Source organism: Ranitomeya imitator, chromosome 4, assembly GCF_032444005.1.
Source record: "Ranitomeya imitator isolate aRanImi1 chromosome 4, aRanImi1.pri, whole genome shotgun sequence".
NCBI lineage: Eukaryota > Metazoa > Chordata > Amphibia > Anura > Dendrobatidae > Ranitomeya > Ranitomeya imitator.
The window spans coordinates 520,060,234-520,084,330 of NC_091285.1; positions in this window are offsets into that span (position 1 = coordinate 520,060,234).

Consider the following 24,097-nt stretch of genomic DNA (forward strand, 5'->3'; position numbering starts at 1 on the left):
ATTTCACAGCACTGAGGGCCAGTTGAGATTGCTAATTGCTTTATTTTCCTTTCCAAAGGCTAATTTAGCAAAACGCTGTGTGTTCTTCACTGTTCACCTTGCTCTTGCCTTGCAGCGCTGTTTTAACAGCGTTCTGCAAGGTCTCTGTGTGTGTGTGCAGCTCACTCTGTAGTCTGTGTGCAGCCATATACCCGGTTGTATTCAGCTCAGGGGGGGTTCACACTGCCTCACACAGTTGTTCTTTTTTGCTCTTAGTGCAGCCTGCTGCACATTTTTTCTCAAATTTCCTATTAGTGTTTTTCCACCAGTCTCCAGCTCTATTGTGGAAAAATACTACATAGGATAACCTAGAGGGGGGTTTTGGGGCCTTGCAGCGCCGTTTACGGCTGTCTGCACGGTCTCCGTGTGAGCCCAGCTCGCCCTGTAGTCTGTGTGCAGCCATAGCCGGTTGGATTCAGCTCAGGGTTCGTTACTGGCTCATACCTTGAGAAAAATGTTCCTTTTTTTCAAATAGTTCAGCCTGTTTAAAATTTGAAAAAAAAAAATTCCTATTAGTGTCTTTCCACTCGTATCCAGCTAAATAGTGGAAAAACACTATATAGGATAACCTAGAGGAGGGTTTTTTGGCCTTGCAGCGCCGTTTACGGCTGTCTGCACGGTCTCCGTGTGAGCCCAGCTCGCCCTGTAGTCTGTGTGCAGCCATAGCTGGTTGGATTCAGCTCAGGGTTCGTTACTGGCTCATACCTTGAGAAAAATTTTCCTTTTTTTCAAATAGTGCAGCCTGTTTAAAATTTGAAAAAAAAAAATTCCTATTAGTGTCTTTCCACTCGTATCCAGCTAAATAGTGGAAAAACACTATATAGGATAACCTAGAGGAGGGTTTTTTGGCCTTGCAGCGCCGTTTACAGCTGTCTGCACGGTCTCCGTGTGAGCCCAGCTCGCCCTGTAGTCTGTGTGCAGCCATAGCCGGTTGGATTCAGCTCAGGGTTCGTTACTGGCTCATACCTTGAGAAAAATTTTCCTTTTTTTGAAATAGTGCAGCCTGTTTAAAATTTGAAAAAAAAAAATTCGTATTAGTGTCTTTCCACCAGTCTCCAGCTCAATTGTGGAAAAACACTACATAGGATAACCTAGAGGGGTTTTTTTGGGCCTTGCAGCGCCGTTTACGGCTGTCTGCACGGTCTCTGTGTGAGCGCAGCTCGCCCTGTAGTCTGTGTGCAGCCATAGCCGGTTGGATTCAGCTCAGGGTGCGTTACTGCCTCATACCTTGAAAAACAATTTCCTTTTTTTCAAATAGTGCAGCCAGTTTCAAATTTGAAAAAAAAAATTCCTATTAGTGTCTTTCCACTTGTATCCAGCTAAATAGTGGAAAAACACTATATAGGATAACCTAGAGGAGGGTTTTTTGGCCTTGCAGCGCCGTTTACGGCTGTCTGCACGGTCTCCGTGTGATTTAAACTAGCTCTGTAGCCCGATCTGCACCAAAAAAAAAGTTAAGTTCACCAAACACAACTTAACGCTTGTATAGGCCACATTTGAAAAATAATAAAGTTTAGTCCACAATTTACAACATTAGTGTTTCTTACACCTGTTAGGAGGAGCATTACAGGAATAAGCACACTAAGGCCTTAGTACTTTTCTGCTTATCTTTATCTGTCAACCAAGATGAAGAGGGCAGGGAGTAAGGCACGTGGGCGTGGGCACGGAGCAGGGAGAGGAGCAGGGAGAGGACGTGGTGATTCTGTGCCTGCTGCGGGCGCCGGTGACTCGTCGTCACTCAGTTTCAGCAGGGAACAGTCCTTCATGCGCAGCTTTGTCGGAGAGCGCCGTGCACCGCTGCTGCGTGAAGACCAAATTGAAGCCGTTGTCGGGTGGATGGCAGCTAACGCCTCGGCATCGACTTCAGTTAGTGCCACATCCTCTCAGGCACAGAGCACTGGAGAGCAGCCATCTGTCTCTTCACCACCTGCCAAATTGGCCAGGCAGTCAGAGAGCCCAGGACAGGAGCCGTCTCTACTTCTGTTCTCTGAATCTCTTGGCTTGGAAACAGGGGGCCAGCCAAGCAGCATTGGAGAAATGGAAGAAGAGGCAGTGTGCAGTGATGCCCAACACCTTTTTCTCTCTGACTCTGAAGAGGCAGGTGGGCCAGTGCCTCCGGTGACCACAGCGCAGTACGCATCTGATGATGAAACTCAGGTGCCGCTTTCTCGTGCGTACTGTGCTGCTGAGACTACCCAGGAGGAGCAGTTGGTGGCAGAGGGTAGTGGAGATGATGAGGTCCTTGACCCATCGTGGCGTGAGGAACAGGAAGGTGGTGGGAGCAGCTCAGAGGAAGAGCTTCCTCTTACGGGCCAAAGAGGGAGAGGGAGGGGGAAGACTGCGGAGCCTGTAGCCTCCACTTTGGCACCCGTTAGGAGCCTGTCTCTTTCCAAAGCCAAAAAGGGCGCTCCCAAGACTTGCAGTGCCTGGTCCTTTTTTGACACAGTTGCAGATGACATTTGTTTTGTCAAATGCAAGCTGTGTCATCAGAAAGTAAAAAGAGGGAAAAATGTCAGCAACCTCAATACCACAAATATGTGGAAACATGTGCGGACCAGGCACGCGGTGGAGTTACAGAAACACACTGAAGATGTAGGCCAACCAACAGCGGCAGCTACCACCTCTTCAGCTCGTGTTGCCTCTTCCTCCAGCTCACGCACAGCTGGTTTGGCTTCCTCCCAGAGACCTTGTGTAATTCCACCCACAGCACCACCTTCCCAGTCATCCTCACACTCCCAGCCTAGTCTACAGCCATCGGTAGTACAGGCATGGGAGAAAAGGCGGGCATTCTCGGCAAACCACCCCCGAGCACAGGCTCTGAATGCAGGCATTGCCAAACTGTTGTCCCTGGAAATGCTCTCGTTCAGGCTGGTGGAGACTGACAGCTTCCGTGACTTGATGGCATTGGCAGTCCCACAGTACAAGGTGCCCAGCCGCTTTTACTTCAGCAGGCAGGCTGTCCCTGCCCTGCACAGGCATGTTGAGGCAAACATAAAACATGCGCTACTGAACGCCGTCAGTAGCAAGGTCCACCTCACCACCGATGCGTGGACCAGTCAGCATGGACAGGGGCGATATGTTTCCCTCACTGCCCATTGGGTTAATGTTGTTGAGCCAGGTACAGATCGTGCGAGTGGCGCAGGACGTGTCCTGCCCACTCCAAGGATTGCAGGAATCCAGTCTGTACGCATCGACTCCTCCTCTTACACCAGTTCCTCTGATTCCTCTCTGCAGGATCCGTCACAGTCCACCCCCACATGGACCCGTGAACGTTTACCTATGACCGACATGAGCACAGCCGTGGCCAAACGTCAGCAGGCCGTCTTGAAACTAGTTTCATTGGGGCATCGAAGCCACACAGCGCAGGAGCTCTGGAATGCCATCAAGCAGGAGAGCGATGTGTGGTTACTGCCAGCGAATCTCCAGCCAGGCATGGTAGTGTGTGACAATGGCCGAAATCTGGTGGCAGCTTTGGCCCTTGGCAACCTCACTCACATCCCATGTCTGGCACATGTGCTCAATTTGGTTGTGCAGAGTTTTCTGAGGGACTATCCGGATCTTGATGCCCTGCTGCACAAGGTCCGCCTAGAGTGTGCTCACTTGCGGCGTTCCAGCTTGGCCAGATCCCGCATTGCTGCTCTGCAGCGCAGATTCCGCCTTCCGGAAGACCGCATCATATGTGACCTACCTACCCGGTGGAATTCCACGTTACATATGTTGGAGCGGTTGTGTGAGCAGCAGCAAGCAGTTATGGAGTACCAGCTGCATCAGGCGCAAAGAAGTCGCAGTCAGCGCCGATCAGACTTCACAACCACAGAGTGGGCCACTCTGAAGGACGTCTGCCAGGTTTTGCGTCCTTTTGATTATTCCACGCGGATGGCAAGTGCAGATGATGCACTAGTCAGCATGACTGTCCCCCTTATCTGCCTGCTTCAGCAAACTTTGCAAGGGTTAAGGGATGATGTGGTGGAAGAGGTGGAGGATGAGGAGTCACCTTTTCCATCAGCTTCTGGAGAGTCAGCGCCACGTGGTTCCTCACAAAGGGGTACGCAGGGGCCAATTTGTGAGGAGGATGAGGAGGAGTCAATGGACGAGGAAGAGCTCCGTCCAGAGGAGGGAGCGACACAATTGTCCAGTGGTCAGTGTGTACAGCGAGGGTGGGGTGATGACGAGCGGGCAGAGATCATGTCTCAAGCAGGGGACAGCGTTTCTGGGCCGGTTGGCACTCTGCAGCACATGGTGGATTTTATGCTGCAGTGCCTGAGAAATGACCGCCGCATCGACCACATTCTCAACATGCCTGATTATTGGGTGTTCACCCTCCTCGATCCTCGCTACCGGGACAACGTCCAAAACCTCATCCCTGCGTTGACCCGGGAGCGTAAATTGCGGGAGTACCATGACACACTGGTGAATTCCATCATCTTCTCCTGTCCAACTGAGAGGAGTGCTGCTAGTGCTTTACAAAGCAGCTCAGTGCGTCGAGGCAGTGGGGGAGGCTCTGCCCAAAGAGGGAGCAGAAGCAGTGCCTCTGCCCAAGGCAAGCCGAGTATGGCACAACTCTGGCACACTTTTGTGTGCCCGCCCCAAATGTCTACACCATCACCGGCGGCTCCAGTCAGCAGGAGGCAACGGTTCCGTCAGATGGTGACAGACTACATGGCTTGCCCTCTTACTGTACTCCCCGACGGCTCTTCCCCGTTCAAGTTTTGGGTCTCTAAGCTGGATACATGGCCAGAGCTAAGTCAGTATGCATTGGAGGTGCTGGCTTGCCCTGCGGCTAGTGTCTTATCGGAACGTGTCTTTAGTGCCGCAGGTGGTGTACTAACAGACCGTCGCATGCGACTATCCTCCGATAACGTTGACCGGCTTACTTTCCTGAAAATGAACCAGGCCTGGATCTCGCAGGAATTTGCCACTCCTCTGCCTGATTAATTAATTGGGTGCCATCCAGGTCTTCTGCTGTGTTCATCTTTCTACCACCTGAAATGCTATTCCTGGGCTCCAACACCGCCAGTTGCGGCTCAGAAGTGCAGGCTGCACAGTCAAAACATACGACCCAGTGTTATTGGGTTTCAGTAACGTCAGCTGATCCCCAGCTGTGTAGCCGGCAATGTGTCCTGCGACCGCTACGCTGGCACAACAACCTGAATGTAAGGGAACCTGACCCCCCCCCGTCGTTTGTTACTGAAAGAGCCATCTTGTGCAGCAGTAATGCTGCACAAGGAAAAGGTAGCTATTTTTTTGGGGCTCCTTGCACACGCAGAACTTAACACTTATAAAATGTGTTCACTGATACCGTTATACCGTCCCAGAGCTGGGACTTTCCTTCGTAATGTGACGCAGCACAGCCGTCATTCCTACCCCCTTGGTGCCATGCGCTGCCTCCTCAGCGTTGTTTTAAGCTGTCACGGAGCCTGCGCTGTTCTGTTATCCCTTGGCCATGCCCTATTTGCGCTGCCTGTCTTCTGACATAATTTGGTGTCAGGCTGGCTGCGCCTGTGCGGCCGCGCTGCCATAGATCCCGCCTCGCAGTGTCTTCTGATTGAGTCACACTGCGGGCCTGGGATCCATGGGCATGCGCAGTGCATATCTTCCCCTCGGGGCTCTCGCTCATTTCCCTCCGCCTTCTTTAGACTGTGCGCCGTCAGCTGATCCCTAATAGCATGCCACGGCCGTGACAACGCACAGTCTGAAGAAGAGGGAAGGAGGGGAGTGAGAGTCGAGGATATGCACTGTGCATGCCCATGGATCCAAGGCCCGCAGTGGGATTACGTTAGACGAGACTGCGAGGTGGGATCTGGAGCAGCGTGGACGCACAGGCACTGACAGCCTGACACCAAATTATGTCAGAAGACAGGCAGCGCTAATTGGGCATGGCCAAGGGCTAACAGAACAGCGCAGGCTCCGTGACAGCTTAAAACAACGCTGAGGAGGCAGCACACGGCACCAAGGGGATAGGAATGACAGCTGTGCTGTGTCCCATTACGAAGGAAATTCGCACCTCCGTGACGGTTTAACGGTATAAGGGGACACATTTTTAGTGTTTACTTCTGTGTTTGCAAGGAGCATAATTAAAAGAGCAACCTTTTCCTTTTGCATCCTTAGCGCTGCACAAGATGGCTCTTTCAGCTACAAACGTCTTGGGGGGGGGGTTAAAGGTTCCCTTTCAACTTGCTCCAATCAGGCTTCGGCCTACACTCTGTTCCTCTGCTCCTCCTGCTGTCCCTGGGCTCTAACACCGCCAGTTGGTGCCTGGAAGTGCTGTGTGCACAGTCAACAGTCGCTCCTCTGTTATTGGGGTTCAGTAACGTCAGCTGATCCCCAGCTGTGTGTGCGGTAATACCTCCAATCTGCTCCTCCTGCTGTCCCTGGGCTCTAACACCGCCAGTTGGTGCCTGGAAGTGCTGTGTGCACAGTCAACAGTCGCTCCTCTGTTATTGGGGTTCGGTAACGTCAGCTGATCCCCAGCTGTGTGTGCGGTAATACCTCCAATCTGCTCCTCCTGCTGTCCCTGGGCTCTAACACCGCCAGTTGGTGCCTGGAAGTGCTGTGTGCACAGTCAACAGTCGCTCCTCTGTTATTGGGGTTCAGTAACGTCAGCTGATCCCCAGCTGTGTATCCGGCAACGTGTCATGCGACCGCCACGCTGGCACAACTAAAATGTAAGGGGACCTGTCCCCCCCCCCTAGGCGTTTGTTACTGAAAGAGCCACCATGTGCAGCACTAATACTGCACAAGGGAAAGGTCGCTCTTGAAATTATGCTCCTTGGAAACGCTGAACTACACACTCATGTAATGTGTCCCCTCACACCGTCCAACCGTCCCAGAGGTGGGACTTTCCTTTGTAATGTGACGCAGCACAGCCGTCATTGCTACCCCCTTGGCACCGTGCGCTGCCTCCTTAGCGTTGTTTGATTCCGTCATGGACCCTGCGCTGTTATGTTATCCCTTGGCCATGCACAGTTTGCGCTGCCCGTCCTCTGACATCATTTGTTGTCGTCCTGGCTGCACCTGTGCGTCCACGCTGCCCGAAATCCCACCTCGCAGTGTCGTCTAATGTGATCCCACAGTGGGCCTGGTATCCATGGCCATGCGCAGTGCATATACTAGCCTCTCATTCCCCTTCTTCATGCTTCTTCAGACTAGGCAGCGTCAGCTGATCCCTAATAGCATGCCACGGCCGTGACGCCGCACAGTCTGAAGAAGCATGAAGGAGGTTAGTGAGAGGCGATGATATGCACTGCGCATGCCCATGGATCCCTGGCCCGCAGTGGGATTACATTTGATGACACTGCAAGGTTGGATCTCGGGCAGCTTTGACGCACAGGCACTGCCAGCCTGACACCTAAATGATGTCAGAAGACGGGCACCGCTAACTGTGCATGGCCAAGGGATAACATTACAGCGCGGGCTCCGTGACAGAACCAAACAACGTTGAGGAGGTGGCGCACGGCACCAAGGGGGTTGGAATGACGGCTGTGCTGTGTCACATTACAAAGGAAAGTCCCACTTCCGGGATGGTTTGACGGTGTGAGGGGACACATTATATGAGTGTGTACTTCAGCGTTTGCAAGGAGCATTATTTTCGGAGCCACCATTTTCCATGTGCAGTATTACTGCTGTACAAGATGGCTCTTTCAGCAACAAATGCCTGGGGGGGGGGGGGGTTAAAGGTTCCCTTTACACTTGCTCCACTGCAGGCTTCGGCCTACACTCTGCTCCTCTTTGATTCCCTGGGTTTCAACACTGTCAGTTGACACCTGGAAGTGTTGTCTACACAGAAAAAACACTAGGTGATGTGTCAGTGGGGTTCAGCACCGCCAGCTGTTCCCCTGCTGTGTAGTCGGCATCGTGTCCAGCACAAGCCACGCTGGCACAACCGACCAAAAGCTTCCACCAGTGCAGGCTTCGGCCTACACTTTGGTCCTCTCCTCCTCCTGCTGACCCTGGGCTCAAACACCGCTAGTTTTTGCCCGGAACTGCTAGCTGCACAGAGAAAAACACCAGCCAATGTGTTAGTGGGGTTCAGCAACGCCAGCTGTTCCCCTGCTGTGTAGCTGGCAACGTGTCCTGCAAACGCCACGCAGGCACATGAACTGAAATTGAAGGGAGCCTGGCCCCCTCTCCCCCAGGTGTTTCTATGTATAACAGCCACCTTGTACAGCAGTACTGCTGCATTTGTACAAGGTGGCTGACTTTTTCTCCTTGCCCACGTGGAACTCAACACGTACAAAATGTGTCTCATTAGAGACCATTACAATGTCCCTGAGGTGTGACTTTCCTTTGTAATGACACGCAGCACCACCCTTGTTAGCGCTGCCCGTCTTTTGACATCATTGGTTAGCTGGCTGCGCCTGTGCATCTCCCCTGCTCGAAACAACGCCCCTCGGTGTCTTATTTTTTTGGACAGCGAGGGTGTGATTGATGGGCATGTGCAGTGCATATGTTTGCCTGTGTTCACTCATCTCCTTCCGCCTTCTTCAGACTGGCTGTCCTCATGGCCGCGGCAGACGATAAGGGATCAGATGAGGCCGCCCAGTCTTAAGCAGGTGTAAGGACATGTGTGAGCGTCAAACATATTTACTGCACAAGGCCACGAATCCCAGCCACGCACTGTGATTTTTTGAAAACACAATGTGGGTCTGGGATTCATGTCCATCGCTAACCGCAACGGCCAACATAACATGAGGTCAGAAGACAGGAAGCGCTCACAGCGAATGGCCAAGGGATCACACAATAGCGCAGACTCCTGTACAGCAAATAACAACGCTCAGAAATCTGCGCACAGCAGCTATGTGTTAATTTTGACACCTGTGCTGCATCTCCGTAAAAAGGAAAGTCACGCCTCCACTACTGTTTGACAGTATAATGGGCTAAATAGTGTACGTGTTGCATTCAGCGTGTGCAAGGAGCAAATTAAATAGAGCAACCTTTTACTTGGGCAGCATTAATGCTGCACAAGGTGTGGCTCTTGTACCTTGCAACACCTGAGGGGGGGGTTAAAGGTAACCTTTGAAATTGGTTCAACTAGGCTTCGGCCTACACTCTGCTCCTCTCCTCCTCCTGCTGACCCTGGGCTCTAACACCGCTAGTTTTTGCCCGGAAATGCTAGCTGCACAGAGAAAAACACCAGCCAATGTGTTAGTGGGGTTCAGCACCGCCAGCTGTTCCCCCGCTGTGTAGCCGGCATCGTGTCCAGCACAAGCCACGCTGGCACAACCGACCAAAAGCTGCCACCAGTGCAGGCTTCGGCCTACACTTTGCTCCTCTCCTCCTCCTGCTGACCCTGGGCTCTAACACCGCCAGTTTTTGCCCGGACATGCGATCTGCACAGAGAAAAACACCAGTCAATGTGTCAGTGGGGTTCAGCAACGCCAGCTGTTCCCCTGCTGTGTAGCTTGCAACGTGACCTGCAAACGCCACGCAGGCACATGAGCTGAAATTGAAGGGAGCCTGGCCCCCACCCCCAGGTGTTTCTATGTATAACAGCCACCTTGTACAGCAGTACTGCTGCATTTGTACAAGGTGGCTGACTTTTTCTCCTTGCCCACGTGGAACTCAACACGTACAAAATGTGTCTCATTAGAGACCATTACAATGTCCCTGAGGTGTGACTTTCCTTTGTAATGACACGCAGCACCCCCATTGTTAGCGCTGCCCGTCTTCTGACATCATTGGTTGGCTGCCTGTGCCTGTGCGTCCGCCATGCCCGACACAACGCCCCTCGTTGTCTCATATTTTGGATGCGAGGGTGTTATTGATGGGCATGTGCAGTGCATATGTTCGCCTGTTTTAAGTCACCTCCTTCCGCCTTCTTCAGACTGGGTGTCCTCATGGCCGCGGCATGCGATAAGGGATCAGATGAGGCCGCCCAGTCTGAAGCAGGTGTAAGGACATGTGTGAGCGGCAAACATATTTAGTGCACAAGGGCAAGAATCCCAGCACCGCAGTGTGATTTTTTAAAAAAACACTGTGGGTCTGGGATTCATGTCCACCGCTAACCGCAACGGCCAACATGAAATGAGGTCATAAGACAGGAAGCGCTCACAGCGCATAGCCAAGGGATCACAAGAGTGCAGACTCCTGTACAGCAACTAACAACGCTCAGGAAGCTGCGCCCATGCAAAAAGGTGTTATTTTCGACACCTGTGCTGCTTTTCTTTAAAAAGACAAGTCACGCCTCCACTACTGTTTAACAGTATAATGGGCTAAATAGTGTACGTGTTGCATTCAGCGTGTGCAAGTAGACAAATTAATAGAGCAACCTTTTACTTGTGCAGCATTAATGCTGCAGAAGGAGTGGCTCTTGTACTTTGTAACACCTGAGGGGGGGTTAAAGGTAACCTTTGAAATTGGTTCAACTAGGCTTCGGCCTACACTCTGCTCCTCTCCTCCTCCTGCTGACCCTGGGCTCTAACAACGCTAGTTTTTGCCCGGAAATGCTAGCTGCACAGAGAAAAACACCAGCCAATGTGTTAGTGGGGTTCAGCACCGCCAGCTGTTCCCCCGCTGTGTAGCCGGCATCGTGTCCAGCACAAGCCACGCTGGCACAACCGACCAAAAGCTGCCACCAGTGCAGGCTTCGGCCTACACTTTGCTCCTCTCCTCCTCCTGCTGACCCTGGGCTCTAACACCGCCAGTTTTTGCCCGGACATGCGATCTGCACAGAGAAAAACACCAGTCAATGTGTCAGTGGGGTTCAGCAACGCCAGCTGTTCCCCTGCTGTGTAGCTTGCAACGTGACCTGCAAACGCCACGCAGGCACATGAGCTGAAATTGAAGGGAGCCTGGCCCCCACCCCCAGGTGTTTCTATGTATAACAGCCACCTTGTACAGCAGTACTGCTGCATTTGTACAAGGTGGCTGACTTTTTCTCCTTGCCCACGTGGAACTCAACACGTACAAAATGTGTCTCATTAGAGACCATTACAATGTCCCTGAGGTGTGACTTTCCTTTGTAATGACACGCAGCACCCCCATTGTTAGCGCTGCCCGTCTTCTGACATCATTGGTTGGCTGCCTGTGCCTGTGCGTCCGCCCTGCCCGACACAACGCCCCTCGTTGTCTCATATTTTGGATGCGAGGGTGTTATTGATGGGCATGTGCAGTGCATATGTTCGCCTGTTTTAAGTCACCTCCTTCCGCCTTCTTCAGACTGGGTGTCCTCATGGCCGCGGCATGCGATAAGGGATCAGATGAGGCCGCCCAGTCTGAAGCAGGTGTAAGGACATGTGTGAGCGGCAAACATATTTAGTGCACAAGGGCAAGAATCCCAGCACCGCAGTGTGATTTTTTAAAAAAACACTGTGGGTCTGGGATTCATGTCCACCGCTAACCGCAACGGCCAACATGAAATGAGGTCATAAGACAGGAAGCGCTCACAGCGCATAGCCAAGGGATCACAAGAGTGCAGACTCCTGTACAGCAACTAACAACGCTCAGGAAGCTGCGCCCATGCAAAAAGGTGTTATTTTCGACACCTGTGCTGCTTTTCTTTAAAAAGACAAGTCACGCCTCCACTACTGTTTAACAGTATAATGGGCTAAATAGTGTACGTGTTGCATTCAGCGTGTGCAAGTAGACAAATTAATAGAGCAACCTTTTACTTGTGCAGCATTAATGCTGCAGAAGGAGTGGCTCTTGTACTTTGTAACACCTGAGGGGGGGTTAAAGGTAACCTTTGAAATTGGTTCAACTAGGCTTCGGCCTACACTCTGCTCCTCTCCTCCTCCTGCTGACCCTGGGCTCTAACAACGCTAGTTTTTGCCCGGAAATGCTAGCTGCACAGAGAAAAACACCAGCCAATGTGTTAGTGGGGTTCAGCACCGCCAGCTGTTCCCCCGCTGTGTAGCCGGCATCGTGTCCAGCACAAGCCACGCTGGCACAACCGACCAAAAGCTGCCACCAGTGCAGGCTTCGGCCTACACTTTGCTCCTCTCCTCCTCCTGCTGACCCTGGGCTCTAACACCGCCAGTTTTTGCCCGGACATGCGATCTGCACAGAGAAAAACACCAGTCAATGTGTCAGTGGGGTTCAGCAACGCCAGCTGTTCCCCTGCTGTGTAGCTTGCAACGTGACCTGCAAACGCCACGCAGGCACATGAGCTGAAATTGAAGGGAGCCTGGTCCCCACCCCCAGGTGTTTCTATGTATAACAGCCACCTTGTACAGCAGTACTGCTGCATTTGTACAAGGTGGCTGATGTTTTCTCCTTGCCCACGTGGAACTCAACACGTACAAAATTTGTCTCTTTGAGACCATTCCACTGTCCCTGAGGTGTGACTTTCCTTTCTAATGATACGCAGCACTCCCCTTGGTAGCGCTTCCCGTCTTCTGACATCATTGGTTGGCTAGTTGCGCCTGTTCGTCCGCCCTGCCTGAATAAAATGCTCCTCGTTGTCTTACTTATTTTGACTGCGAGGGTGTGATTGATGGGCACGAGCAGTGCATATCTTCGCCTGTCTTAACTCATCTCCTTCCGCCTTCTTCAGACTGTGCAGCCTCATGGCCGCGGCATGCGAGAAGGGATCAGCAGAGGCCGCCCAGTCTGAAACAGGTGTAAGGACGTGTGTGAGCGGCCAAAATATTTACTGCTCAAGGCCACGAATCCCAGCACCGCAGTGTGGCTTTATGAAAAGACACTGTGGGTCTGGGATTTATGGCCATCGTGAACCGCACCGGCCAACATGAAATGATGTAATAAGATGGGCAGCGCTAACAGGGCATTGCCAAGGGATAACACAAGAGCGCAGACTCCTGTACAGCAAATAACAACGCTCAGGAAGCTGTGCCAAGCACCAAGGCGTTATTTTGGACACCTGTGCTGCGTCTCATCAAAAAACCAAGTCACGCATCCACTACAGTTTGACTGTAGAATGGGGTAAATTGTGTACGTCTTTCATTCAGCGTGTGCAAGTAGACAAATTAATAGAGCAACCTTTCACTTGTGCAGCATTAATACTGCACAAGGTGTGTCTCTTGTACTTTGTAACACCTGAGGGGGGGGTTAAAGGTTTCCTTTGAAATTGGTTCAACTAGGCTTCGGCCTACACTCTGCTCCTCTCCTCCTCCTCCTGCTTCAACACGGGCTCTAACATCGCTAGTTTTTGCCCGCAAGTGCTAGCTGCACAGAGAAAAACACACGCCATTGTGTTAGTGGGGTTCAGCAACGCCAGTTGTTCCCCCAGTGTGTAGCCGGCAAAGTGTCCTGCAAACGCAACGCAGACACAAAGCTGCCTCCAGTGCAGGCTTCGGCCTACACTCATCTCCCCCTGCTTACCCTTTGCTCCAACACCGCTAGTTGGGGCTCTAGGAAGACAATCTTTAATAGGCAAGGCAACGCATCTGGGTTCCAGCACCGCCAGCTGGTTCTCGGCAGTGTTTTTGTCACAGGTACTCCCTCGTGCCAAACCTGGTTTCAGCACCGTCAGCTGTTTCCGGGGTGTGTCAAACTCGCTGAGACGCCTATGTTTGCCCCGTCGTGTTGCAGTCGGGTTAGCCAACTCCAGGGTGCCTCCAGTTTATGAGCTTCCTATGTGGGCTGCGTGAACTGCTAGTCAAGGCTGGTTCTGTAGTGCCAGTAGGCCCAGCTCCCCCTGTAGGACTGTTGGGGTTTGGTAACTGCGGCTGCCTCGCGGCCTAGCTGTTCTCTCCTCTCCAGTGGACCTTCGGGTCCACCACCTGGTTCCAGCACCGTCAGCTGGTTCCGGGCCGAGCCTTTCGCTTAGGTGCCTCCTCCTGGGTATCCGAGTTCCGCCAACGCCAGGCGGTCCTTGGTAGTGCTTTTAAGCGCGGGCACCTACAGCTTAGTAACCGGGTTCCAGCACCGTCAGCTGCTCCTCGGTCGTGCCATTGGCTCTTGCACACTGGGGCAACGCATCTGGGTTCCAGCACCGCCAGCTGGTTCTCGGCAGTGTTCTTGTCACAGGTACTCCCTCGTGCCAAGCCTGGTTTCAGCACCGTCAGCTGTTTCTGGGTTGTGTCAACTTCACTGAGACGCCTATGCTTGCCCCGTCGTGGTGCGGTCGGGTTAGCCAACTCCAGGGTGCCTCCAGTTTAGGAGCTTCCTATGTGGGCTGCGTGAACTGGTAGTCAAGGCTGGTTCTGTAGTGCCAGTAGGCCCAGCTCCCCCTGTAGGACTGTTGGGGTTCGGTAACTGCGGCTGCCTCGCGGCCTAGCTGTTCTCTCCTCTCCTGTGGGCCTTCGGGTCCACCACCTGGTTCCAGCACCGTCAGCTGGTTCCGGGCCGAGCCTTTGGCTTAGGTGCCTCCTCCTGGGTATCCGAGTTCCGCCAACGCCAGGCGGTCCTTGGTAGTGCTTTTAAGCGCGGGCACCTACAGCTTAGTAACCGGGTTCCAGCACCGTCAGCTGCTCCTCGGTCGTGCCATTGGCTCTTGCACACTGGGGCAACGCATCTGGGTTCCAGCACCGCCAGCTGGTTCTCGGCAGTGTTCTTGTCACAGGTACTCCCTCGTGCCAAGCCTGGTTTCAGCACCGTCAGCTGTTTCTGGGTTGTGTCAACTTCACTGAGACGCCTATGCTTGCCCCGTCGTGGTGCGGTCGGGTTAGCCAACTCCAGGGTGCCTCCAGTTTAGGAGCTTCCTATGTGGGCTGCGTGAACTGGTAGTCAAGGCTGGTTCTGTAGTGCCAGTAGGCCCAGCTCCCCCTGTAGGACTGTTGGGGTTCGGTAACTGCGGCTGCCTTGCGGCCTAGCTGTTCTCTCCTCTCCTGTGGGCCTTCGGGTCCACCACCTGGTTCCAGCACCGTCAGCTGGTTCCGGGCCGAGCCTTTGGCTTAGGTGCCTCCTCCTGGGTATCCGAGTTCCGCCAACGCCAGGCGGTCCTTGGTAGTGCTTTTAAGCGCGGGCACCTACAGCTTAGTAACCGGGTTCCAGCACCGTCAGCTGCTCCTCGGTCGTGCCATTGGCTCTTGCACACTGGGGCAACGCATCTGGGTTCCAGCACCGCCAGCTGGTTCTCGGCAGTGTTCTTGTCACAGGTACTCCCTCGTGCCAAGCCTGGTTTCAGCACCGTCAGCTGTTTCTGGGTTGTGTCAACTTCACTGAGACGCCTATGCTTGCCCCGTCGTGGTGCGGTCGGGTTAGCCAACTCCAGGGTGCCTCCAGTTTAGGAGCTTCCTATGTGGGCTGCGTGAACTGGTAGTCAAGGCTGGTTCTGTAGTGCCAGTAGGCCCAGCTCCCCCTGTAGGACTGTTGGGGTTCGGTAACTGCGGCTGCCTCGCGGCCTAGCTGTTCTCTCCTCTCCTGTGAGCCTTCGGGTCCACCACCTGGTTCCAGCACCGTCAGCTGGTTCCGGGCCGAGCCTTTGGCTTAGGTGCCTCCTCCTGGGTATCCGAGTTCCGCCAACGCCAGGCGGTCCTTGGTAGTGCTTTTAAGCGTGGGCACCTACAGCTTAGTAACCGGGTTCCAGCACCGTCAGCTGCTCCTCGGTCGTGCCATTGGCTCTTGCACACTGGGGCAACGCATCTGGGTTCCAGCACCGCCAGCTGGTTCTCGGCAGTGTTCTTGTCACAGGTACTCCCTCGTGCCAAGCCTGGTTTCAGCACCGTCAGCTGTTTCTGGGTTGTGTCAACTTCACTGAGACGCCTATGCTTGCCCCGTCGTGGTGCGGTCGGGTTAGCCAACTCCAGGGTGCCTCCAGTTTAGGAGCTTCCTATGTGGGCTGCGTGAACTGGTAGTCAAGGCTGGTTCTGTAGTGCCAGTAGGCCCAGCTCCCCCTGTAGGACTGTTGGGGTTCGGTAACTGCGGCTGCCTCGCGGCCTAGCTGTTCTCTCCTCTCTTGTGGGCCTTCGGGTCCACCACCTGGTTCCAGCACTGTCAGCTGGTTCCGGGCCGAGCCTTTGGCTTAGGTGCCTCCTCCTGGGTATCCGAGTTCCGCCAACGCCAGGCGGTCCTTGGTAGTGCTTTTAAGCGCGGGCACCTACAGCTTAGTAACCGGGTTCCAGCACCGTCAGCTGCTCCTCGGTCGTGCCATTGGCTCTTGCACACTGGGGCAACGCATCTGGGTTCCAGCACCGCCAGCTGGTTCTCGGCAGTGTTCTTGTCACAGGTACTCCCTCGTCCCAAGCCTGGTTTCAGCACCGTCAGCTGTTTCTGGGTTGTGTCAACTTCACTGAGACGCCTATGCTTGCCCCGTCGTGGTGCGGTCGGGTTAGCCAACTCCAGGGTGCCTCCAGTTTAGGAGCTTCCTATGTGGGCTGCGTGAACTGGTAGTCAAGGCTGGTTCTGTAGTGCCAGTAGGCCCAGCTCCCCCTGTAGGACTGTTGGGGTTCGGTAACTGCAGCTGCCTCGCGGCCTAGCTGTTCTCTCCTCTCCTGTGGGCCTTCGGGTCCACCACCTGGTTCCAGCACCGTCAGCTGGTTCCGGGCCGAGCCTTTGGCTTAGGTGCCTCCTCCTGGGTATCCGAGTTCCGCCAACGCCAGGCGGTCCTTGGTAGTGCTTTTAAGCGCGGGCACCTACAGCTTAGTAACCGGGTTCCAGCACCGTCAGCTGCTCCTCGGTCGTGCCATTGGCTCTTGCACACTGGGGCAACGCATCTGGGTTCCAGCACCGCCAGCTGGTTCTCGGCAGTGTTCTTGTCACAGGTACTCCCTCGTGCCAAGCCTGGTTTCAGCACCGTCAGCTGTTTCTGGGTTGTGTCAACTTCACTGAGACGCCTATGCTTGCCCCGTCGTGGTGCGGTCGGGTTAGCCAACTCCAGGGTGCCTCCAGTTTAGGAGCTTCCTATGTGGGCTGCGTGAACTGGTAGTCAAGGCTGGTTCTGTAGTGCCAGTAGGCCCAGCTCCCCCTGTAGGACTGTTGGGGTTCGGTAACTGCGGCTGCCTCGCGGCCTAGCTGTTCTCTCCTCTCCTGTGGGCCTTCGGGTCCACCACCTGGTTCCAGCACCGTCAGCTGGTTCTAGGCAGTGTCTTTTGCTCTTGTACCTTCTGCTCCCCATCCTGGTTCCAGTAACGTCAGCTGGTTCCGGGCAGAGCCTTTGGCTTAGGTGCCTCCTTCTGGGTATCCAAGTTCCACCAACGTCAGGTGGTCCTTGGTAGTGCTTTCAGGCACGGGTACCTCCTGCTTAGTAACCGGGTTCCAGTAACGTCAGCTGGTCCTCGGTAGTTCCATTGGCTCTTGGACCTTCGGCTACCCATCCGGGTTCCAGTACCGTCAGCTGGTTCTCGGCAGTGTCTTTTGCTCTTGTACCTTCTGCTCCCCATCCTGGTTCCAGTAACGTCAGCTGGTTCCGGGCAGAGCCTTTGGCTTAGGTGCCTCCTTCTGGGTATCCGAGTTCCGCCAACGTCAGGCGGTCCTTGGTAGTGCTTTTTAGCACGGGTACCTCCTGCTTAGTAACCGGGTTCCAGTAACGTCAGCTGGTCCTCGGTAGTTCCATAGGCTCTTGAACCTTCGGGTAGCCATCCGAGTTCCAGTTCCATCAGCTGGTTCTTGGCATTTTCTCAGCCTTCTTGTACCTTCTGCTACATTTCCAAGTTTAAGACCCTAAAGTCGACGACCCGGAAGACCACCCCGATGACGACGACCCGGAAGACCACCCCGATGACGACGACGACGGCGGCGGAGACGACGACGGCGGAGACGACGACGACGGCGGAGACGACGACGGCGGAGACGACGACGGCGGAGACGACGACGGCGGAGATGACGACACTGAAGACGACGACCCTGGAGACGACGACATGGAAGACCGAGAAGCAGAAGAACAAGAGGCTGCAGAACAAAGAGCAGAAGAACATTAAGCATAAGACTTAATATCAGAGCAAAAGATATTATCTAAATTATATGCAGAAGAAGACTAAGCAGTGTATGGGGGTGAGTCCGTTCCTCCTCGTGGTGCCCCTGGATAAAGCCTGATGCTGCAGGCCAAACTGAACGCGGACAAATGTAACTTTTGTGACTGGCAGAACGGAAGGTGTAATCTTCCAACTTTTATAGATAACAACTACGGGAATGCCTGAGGCTGTCACAAATGAGAATATGATGAAGAAGTAGAATAGGAAGAATAATAACAGTGGAATAAAAAGAATATGTAGAATAGGAAGAATAATAATAGTTGAAGAAAATGAATATGAAGAATGTAATAAAAAAAAAAAAATAGGTAGAAGATGAAGAAGATGAATAAGGTGAAGAAGTTGATGTCAAAGATGCTGATGATGATGAAGATGAAAGTGTGGGAAAAGGAAAAAAAAGAAGGGGAAGGTCGTGGAATAGTGAAACATCAATATCTGACAAAATAAAAAAAAAATTTACATAGTCAATATCTTTTTCAATCCGAACGTCTTTAAAAAAAAAAAAATCATGCTTTTCTATTTGATTGGGCTAATCCTCATTGCCTTTAATGTCTCCGCCACCTCCCCCAATACATCCTACATTATTCTTAGTTGTTTTCCTTCATGTAGAATGAACTACAAGGAAAGAAAGGGTTTATTTTAATTCCGATATTTTGGTCCCATTGACTTGCATTGGGATCGGGTATCGGTATCGGCGATATCCGATATTTTTTGAATATCGGCCGATCCAAACCGATACCGATACTTTCCGATATCGGAAGGTATCGCTCAACACTAGTTAACTCCCATTTCACCCGATCTGCAGGGACAGGGGGAGTGGTAGTTTACCCAAGGGGGGTGGCTTCACCCCCTCGTGGCTACGATCGCTCTGATTGGCTGTTGAAAGTGAAACTGCCAATCAGAGCGATTTGTAATATTTCACCTATTATAACGGGTGAAATATTACAATCCAGCCATGGCCGATGCTGAAATATCATCGGCCATGGCTGGAAATACTAATGTGCCCCCACCCCACCCCACCGATCGCCCCCGCAGCCCCCCGATCTGGCCGGTACACTGCTCCGGCTCCCCTCCGTCCAGTGCTCCGCTCCCCCCCGTGCTCTTGTCCGCTCCCCCCGTGCTCCAATCACCCCCCCGTGCTCCAATCACCCCCCCTGCACTCCGATCCACCCCCCCCGGTGCTCCGTTCCACCCCCCCGTGCTCCATTCCAGCCCCCCCGTGCTCCATTCCAGCCCCCCGCGCTCCGTTCCACTCCTCCCGTGCTCCGATTCCCCCCCCGTGCTCCGATCCCCCCCCCCGTGCTCCGATCCCCCCCCCGTGGTCCCCCCCCACCCCATCATACTTACCGATCCAGCCGGGGTCCCGTCCGTCTTCTCCCTGGGCGCCGCCATCTTCCAAAATTGCGGGCGCATTTGCAGTGCGCCCGCCGAATCTGCCGGCCGGCAGATTCGTTCCAAAGTGCATTTTGATCACTGAGATATAATCTATCTCAGTGATCAAAATAAAAAAAATAATAAATGACCCCCCCCCCTTTGTCACCCCCATAGGTAGGGACAATAAAAAAATAAAGAAATTTTTTTTTTCCACTAATGTTAGAATAGGGTTAGGGTTAGGGGTAGGGTTAGGGTTAGGGGTAGGGTTAGGGGTAGGGTTAGGGGTAGGGTTAGGGTTAGGGTTAGGGCTAGGGGTAGGGGTAGGGTTAGGGGTAGGGTTAGGGGTAGGGTTAGGGCTAGGGTTAGGGCTAGGGGTAGGGTTAGGGCTAGGGTTAGGGTTTCGGTATGTGCACACGTATTCTGGTCCTCTGCGGATTTTTCCGCTGCGGATTTGATAAATCCGCAGTGCTAAACCGCTGCGGATTTATGGCGGATTTACCGCGTTTTTTTCTGCGCATTTCACTGCGGTTTTACAACTGCGATTTTCTATTGGAGCAGTTGTAAAACCGCTGCGGAATCCGCACAAAAGAAGTGACATGCTGCGGAATGTAAACCGCTGCGTTTCCGTGCAGTTTTTCCGCAGCATGTGTACAGCGATTTTTGTTTCCCATAGGTTTACATTGAACTGTAAACTCATGGGAAACTGCTGCGGATCCGCAGCATTTTCCGCAGCGTGTGCACATACCTTTAGAATTAGGCTATGTGCACACGGTGCGGATTTGGCTGCGGATCCGCAGCAGTGTTCCATCAGGTTTACAGTACCATGTAAACATATGAAAAACCAAATCCGCTGTGCCCATGGTGCGGAAAATACCGCGCGGAAACGCTGCGTTGTATTTTCCGCAGCATGTCAATTCTTTGTGCGGATTCCGCAGCGTTTTACACCTGTTCCTCAATAGGAATCCGCAGGTGAAATCCGCACAAAAAACACTGGAAATCCGCGGAAAATCCGCAGGTAAAACGCAGTGCCTTTTACCCACGGATTTTTCAAAAATGGTGCGGAAATATCTCACACGAATCCGCAACGTGGGCACATAGCCTTAGGGTTAGGGTTGGAATTAGGGTTGTGGTTAGGGTTAGGGGTGTGTTGGGGTTAGGGTTGTGGTTAGGGGTGTGTTGCGGTTAGGGTTGTGATTAGGGTTATGGCTACAGTTGGGATTAGAGTTAGGGGTGTGTTGGGGTTAGTGTTGGAGGTAGAATTGAGGGGTTACCACTGTTTAGGCACATCAGGGGTCTCCAAACGCAACATGGCGCCACCATTGATTCCAGCCAATCTCGTATTCAAAAAGTCAAATGGTGCTCCCTCACTTCCGAGCCCTGAAGTGTGCCCAAACAGTGGTTTACCCCCACATATGGGGTACCAGCATACTCAGGACAAACTGCGCAACAATTACTGGGGTCCAATTTCTCCTGTTACCCTTGTGAATCTAAAAAAATGCTTGCTAAAACATAATTTTTGAGGAAAGAAAAATGATTTTTTATTTTCACGGCTCTGCGTTGTAAACGTCTGTGAAGCACTTGGGGGTTCAAAGTGCTCACCACATATCTAGATAAGTTCCTTGGGGGGTCTAGTTTCTAAAATGGGGTCACTTGTGGGGGTTTCTACTGTTTAGGCACACCAGGGGCTCTGCAAACGCAACGTGACACCCGTAGACCATTCCATCAAAGTCTGCATTTCAAAAGTCACTACTTCCCTTCTGAGCCCCGACGTGTGCCCAAACAGTGGTTTACCCCCACTCATGGGGTATCAGCGTATTCAGGAGAAACTGGACAACAACTTTTGGGGTCCAATTTCTCCTGTAACCCTTGGGAAAATAAAAAATTCTGGGCTAAATAATTATTTTTGAGGAAAGAAAACGTATTTATTATTTTCACGGCTCTGCATTATAAACTTCTATGAAGCGCTTGGGGGTTCAAAGTGCTCACCACACATCTAGATAAGTTCCTTTCGGGGTCTAGTTTCCAAAATGGGGTCACTTGTGGGGGTTTTCTACTGTTAAGCCACATCAGGGGCTCTGCAAACGCAACGTGACGCCCACAGAGCATTCCATCAAAGTCTGCATTTCAAAACGTCACTACTTCACTTCCGAGCCTCGGCATGTGCCCAAACAGTGGTTTACCCCCTCATATGGGGTATCAGCGTACTCAGGAGAAACTGGACAACAACTTTTGCGGTCCAATTTCTTCTGTAACCCTTGGGAAAATAAAAAATTCTGGGCTAAATAATTATTTTTGAGGAAAGAAAACGTATTTATTATTTTCACGGCTCTGCATTATAAACTTCTATGAAGCACTTGGGGGTTCAAAGTGCTCACCACACATCTAGATAAGTTCCTTTGGGGGTCTAGTTTCCAAAATGGGGTCACTTGTGGGGGGGTTTCTACTGTTAAGCCACATCAGGGGCTCTGCAAACGCAACGTGACGCCCACAGAGCATTCCATCAAAGTCTGCATTTCAAAACGTCACTACTTCACTTCCGAGCCCCGCCATGTGCCCAAACAGTGATTTACCCACACATATGGGGTATCAGCGTACTCAGGAGAAACTGGACAACAACTTTTGGGGTCAAATTTCTCCTGTTACCCTTGGGAAAATAAAAAATTGCAGGCTAAAAGATCATTTTTGAGAAAATATTTTTTTTTTTTTATTTTCATGGCTCTGCGTTATAAACTTCTGTGAAGCACTTGGGGGTTCAAAGTCCTCACCACACATCTAGATTAGTTCCTTTGGGGGTCTAGTTTCCAAAATGGTGTCATTTCTGGGGGATCTCCAATGTTTAGGCACACAGGGGCTCTCCAAACGTGACATGGTGTCCGCTAATGATTGGAGCTAATTTTCCATTTAAAAAGCCAAATGGCGTGCCATCCCTTCCGAGCCCTGCCGTGCGCCCAAACAGTGGTTTACCCCCACATATGGGGTATCAGCATACTCAGGACAAACTGGACAACAATATTTGGGGTCCAATTTCTCCTATTATCCTTGGCAAAATAGGAAATTCCAGGCTAAAAAATCATTTTTGAGGAAAGAAAAATTATTTTTTTATTTTCATGGCTCTGCGTTATAAACTTCTGTGAAGCACCTGGGGGTTTAAAGTGATCAATATGCATCTAGATAAGTTCCTTGGGGGGTCTAGTTTCCAAAATGGGGTCACTTGTGGGGGAGCGCCAATGTTTAGGCACACAGGAGCTATCCAAACGCGACATGGTGTCCGCTAACAATGGAAATAATTTTTCATTCAAAAAGTCAAATGGCGCTCCTTCCCTTCCGAGCCTTACCATGTGCCCAAACAGTGGTTTACCCCCACATGTGAGGTATTGTTGTACTCAGGAGAAATTGCCCAACAAATTTTAGGATCCATTTTATCCTGTTGCCCATGTGAAAATGAAAAAATTGAGGCTAAAAGAATTTTTTTGTGAAAAAAAAGTACTTTTTCATTTTTACGGATCAATTTGTGAAGCACCTGGGGGTTCAAAGTGCTCACTATGCATCTAGATAAGTTCCTTGGGATGTCTAGTTTCCAAAATGGGGTCACTTGTGGGGGAGCTCCAATTTTTAGGCACACGGGGGCTCTCCAAACGTGACATGGTGTCCGCTAAAGAGTGGAGCCAATTTTTGATTCAAAAAGTCAAATGGCGCTCCTTCCCTTCCAAGCCCTGCCGTGCGCCCAAACAGTGGTTTACCCCCACATATGAGGTATCAGCGTACTCAGGACAAATTGGACAACAACTTTCGTGGTTCAGTTTCTCCTTTTACCATTGGGAAAATAAAAAAATTGTTGCTAAAAAATAATTTTTGTGACTAAAAAGTTAAATGTTCATTTTTTCCTTCCATGTTGCTTCTGCTGCTGTGAAGCACCTGAAGGGTTAATAAACTTCTTGAATGTGGTTTTGAGTACCTTGAGGGGTGCAGTTTTTAGAATGGTGTCACTTTTGGGTATTTTCAGCCATATAGACCCCTCAAACTGACTTCAAATGTGAGGTGGTCCCTAAAAAAAATGGTTTTGTAAATTTCGTTGTAAAAATGACAAATCGCTGGTCAAATTTTAACCCTTATAACTTCCTAACAAAAAAAAATTTGTTTCCAAAATTGTGCTGATGTAAAGTAAACATGTGGGAAATGTTATTTATTAACTATTTTGTGTCACATATCTCTCTGGTTTAACAGAATAAAAATTCAAAATGTGAAAATTGCAAAATTTTCAAAATTTTTGCCAAATTTCCATTTTTATCACAAATAAACGCAGAATTTATTGACCTAAGTTTACCACTAACATGAAGCCCAATATGTCACGAAAAAACAATCTCAGAACCGCTAGGATCCGTTGAAGCGTTCCTGAGTTATTACCTCATAAAGGGACACTGGTCAGAATTGCAAAAAACGGCAAGGTCTTTAAGGTCAAAATAGGCTGGGTCATGAAGGGGTTAATTGCATAGAGCATCCTTTTTTTAATAGTAGGCGTACAAAGTCTGTCTGCGGTCCACTATTGAAATTGTCCTCCACTGACCAGAGCAATGCTGCCTGTGTACCCCTGTAACCTTTTTTAAACTGCAGTGAGCCACATTTTTGGTTTAAGGCCTACTACCTGTGTCTCTCTGCGCCACTCAATACAGCTGTCCTCCTTTGAAAAAAGCAGAGCGTCAATAGTCTTGTTTTCAGCCTTTAGGAATTTGAAAACTGCATTGGGGCTACTACTTTGGTAGGGCCTACTAACGGTGTCTGCCGCTCCAAGGTGTGCCCCAGGTTTCCTCTCCATTGCTTGGGTCTTCCGACTCTCGTTTAGTAGTTGTTGAAAACTACACTGCATTAGGCCTACA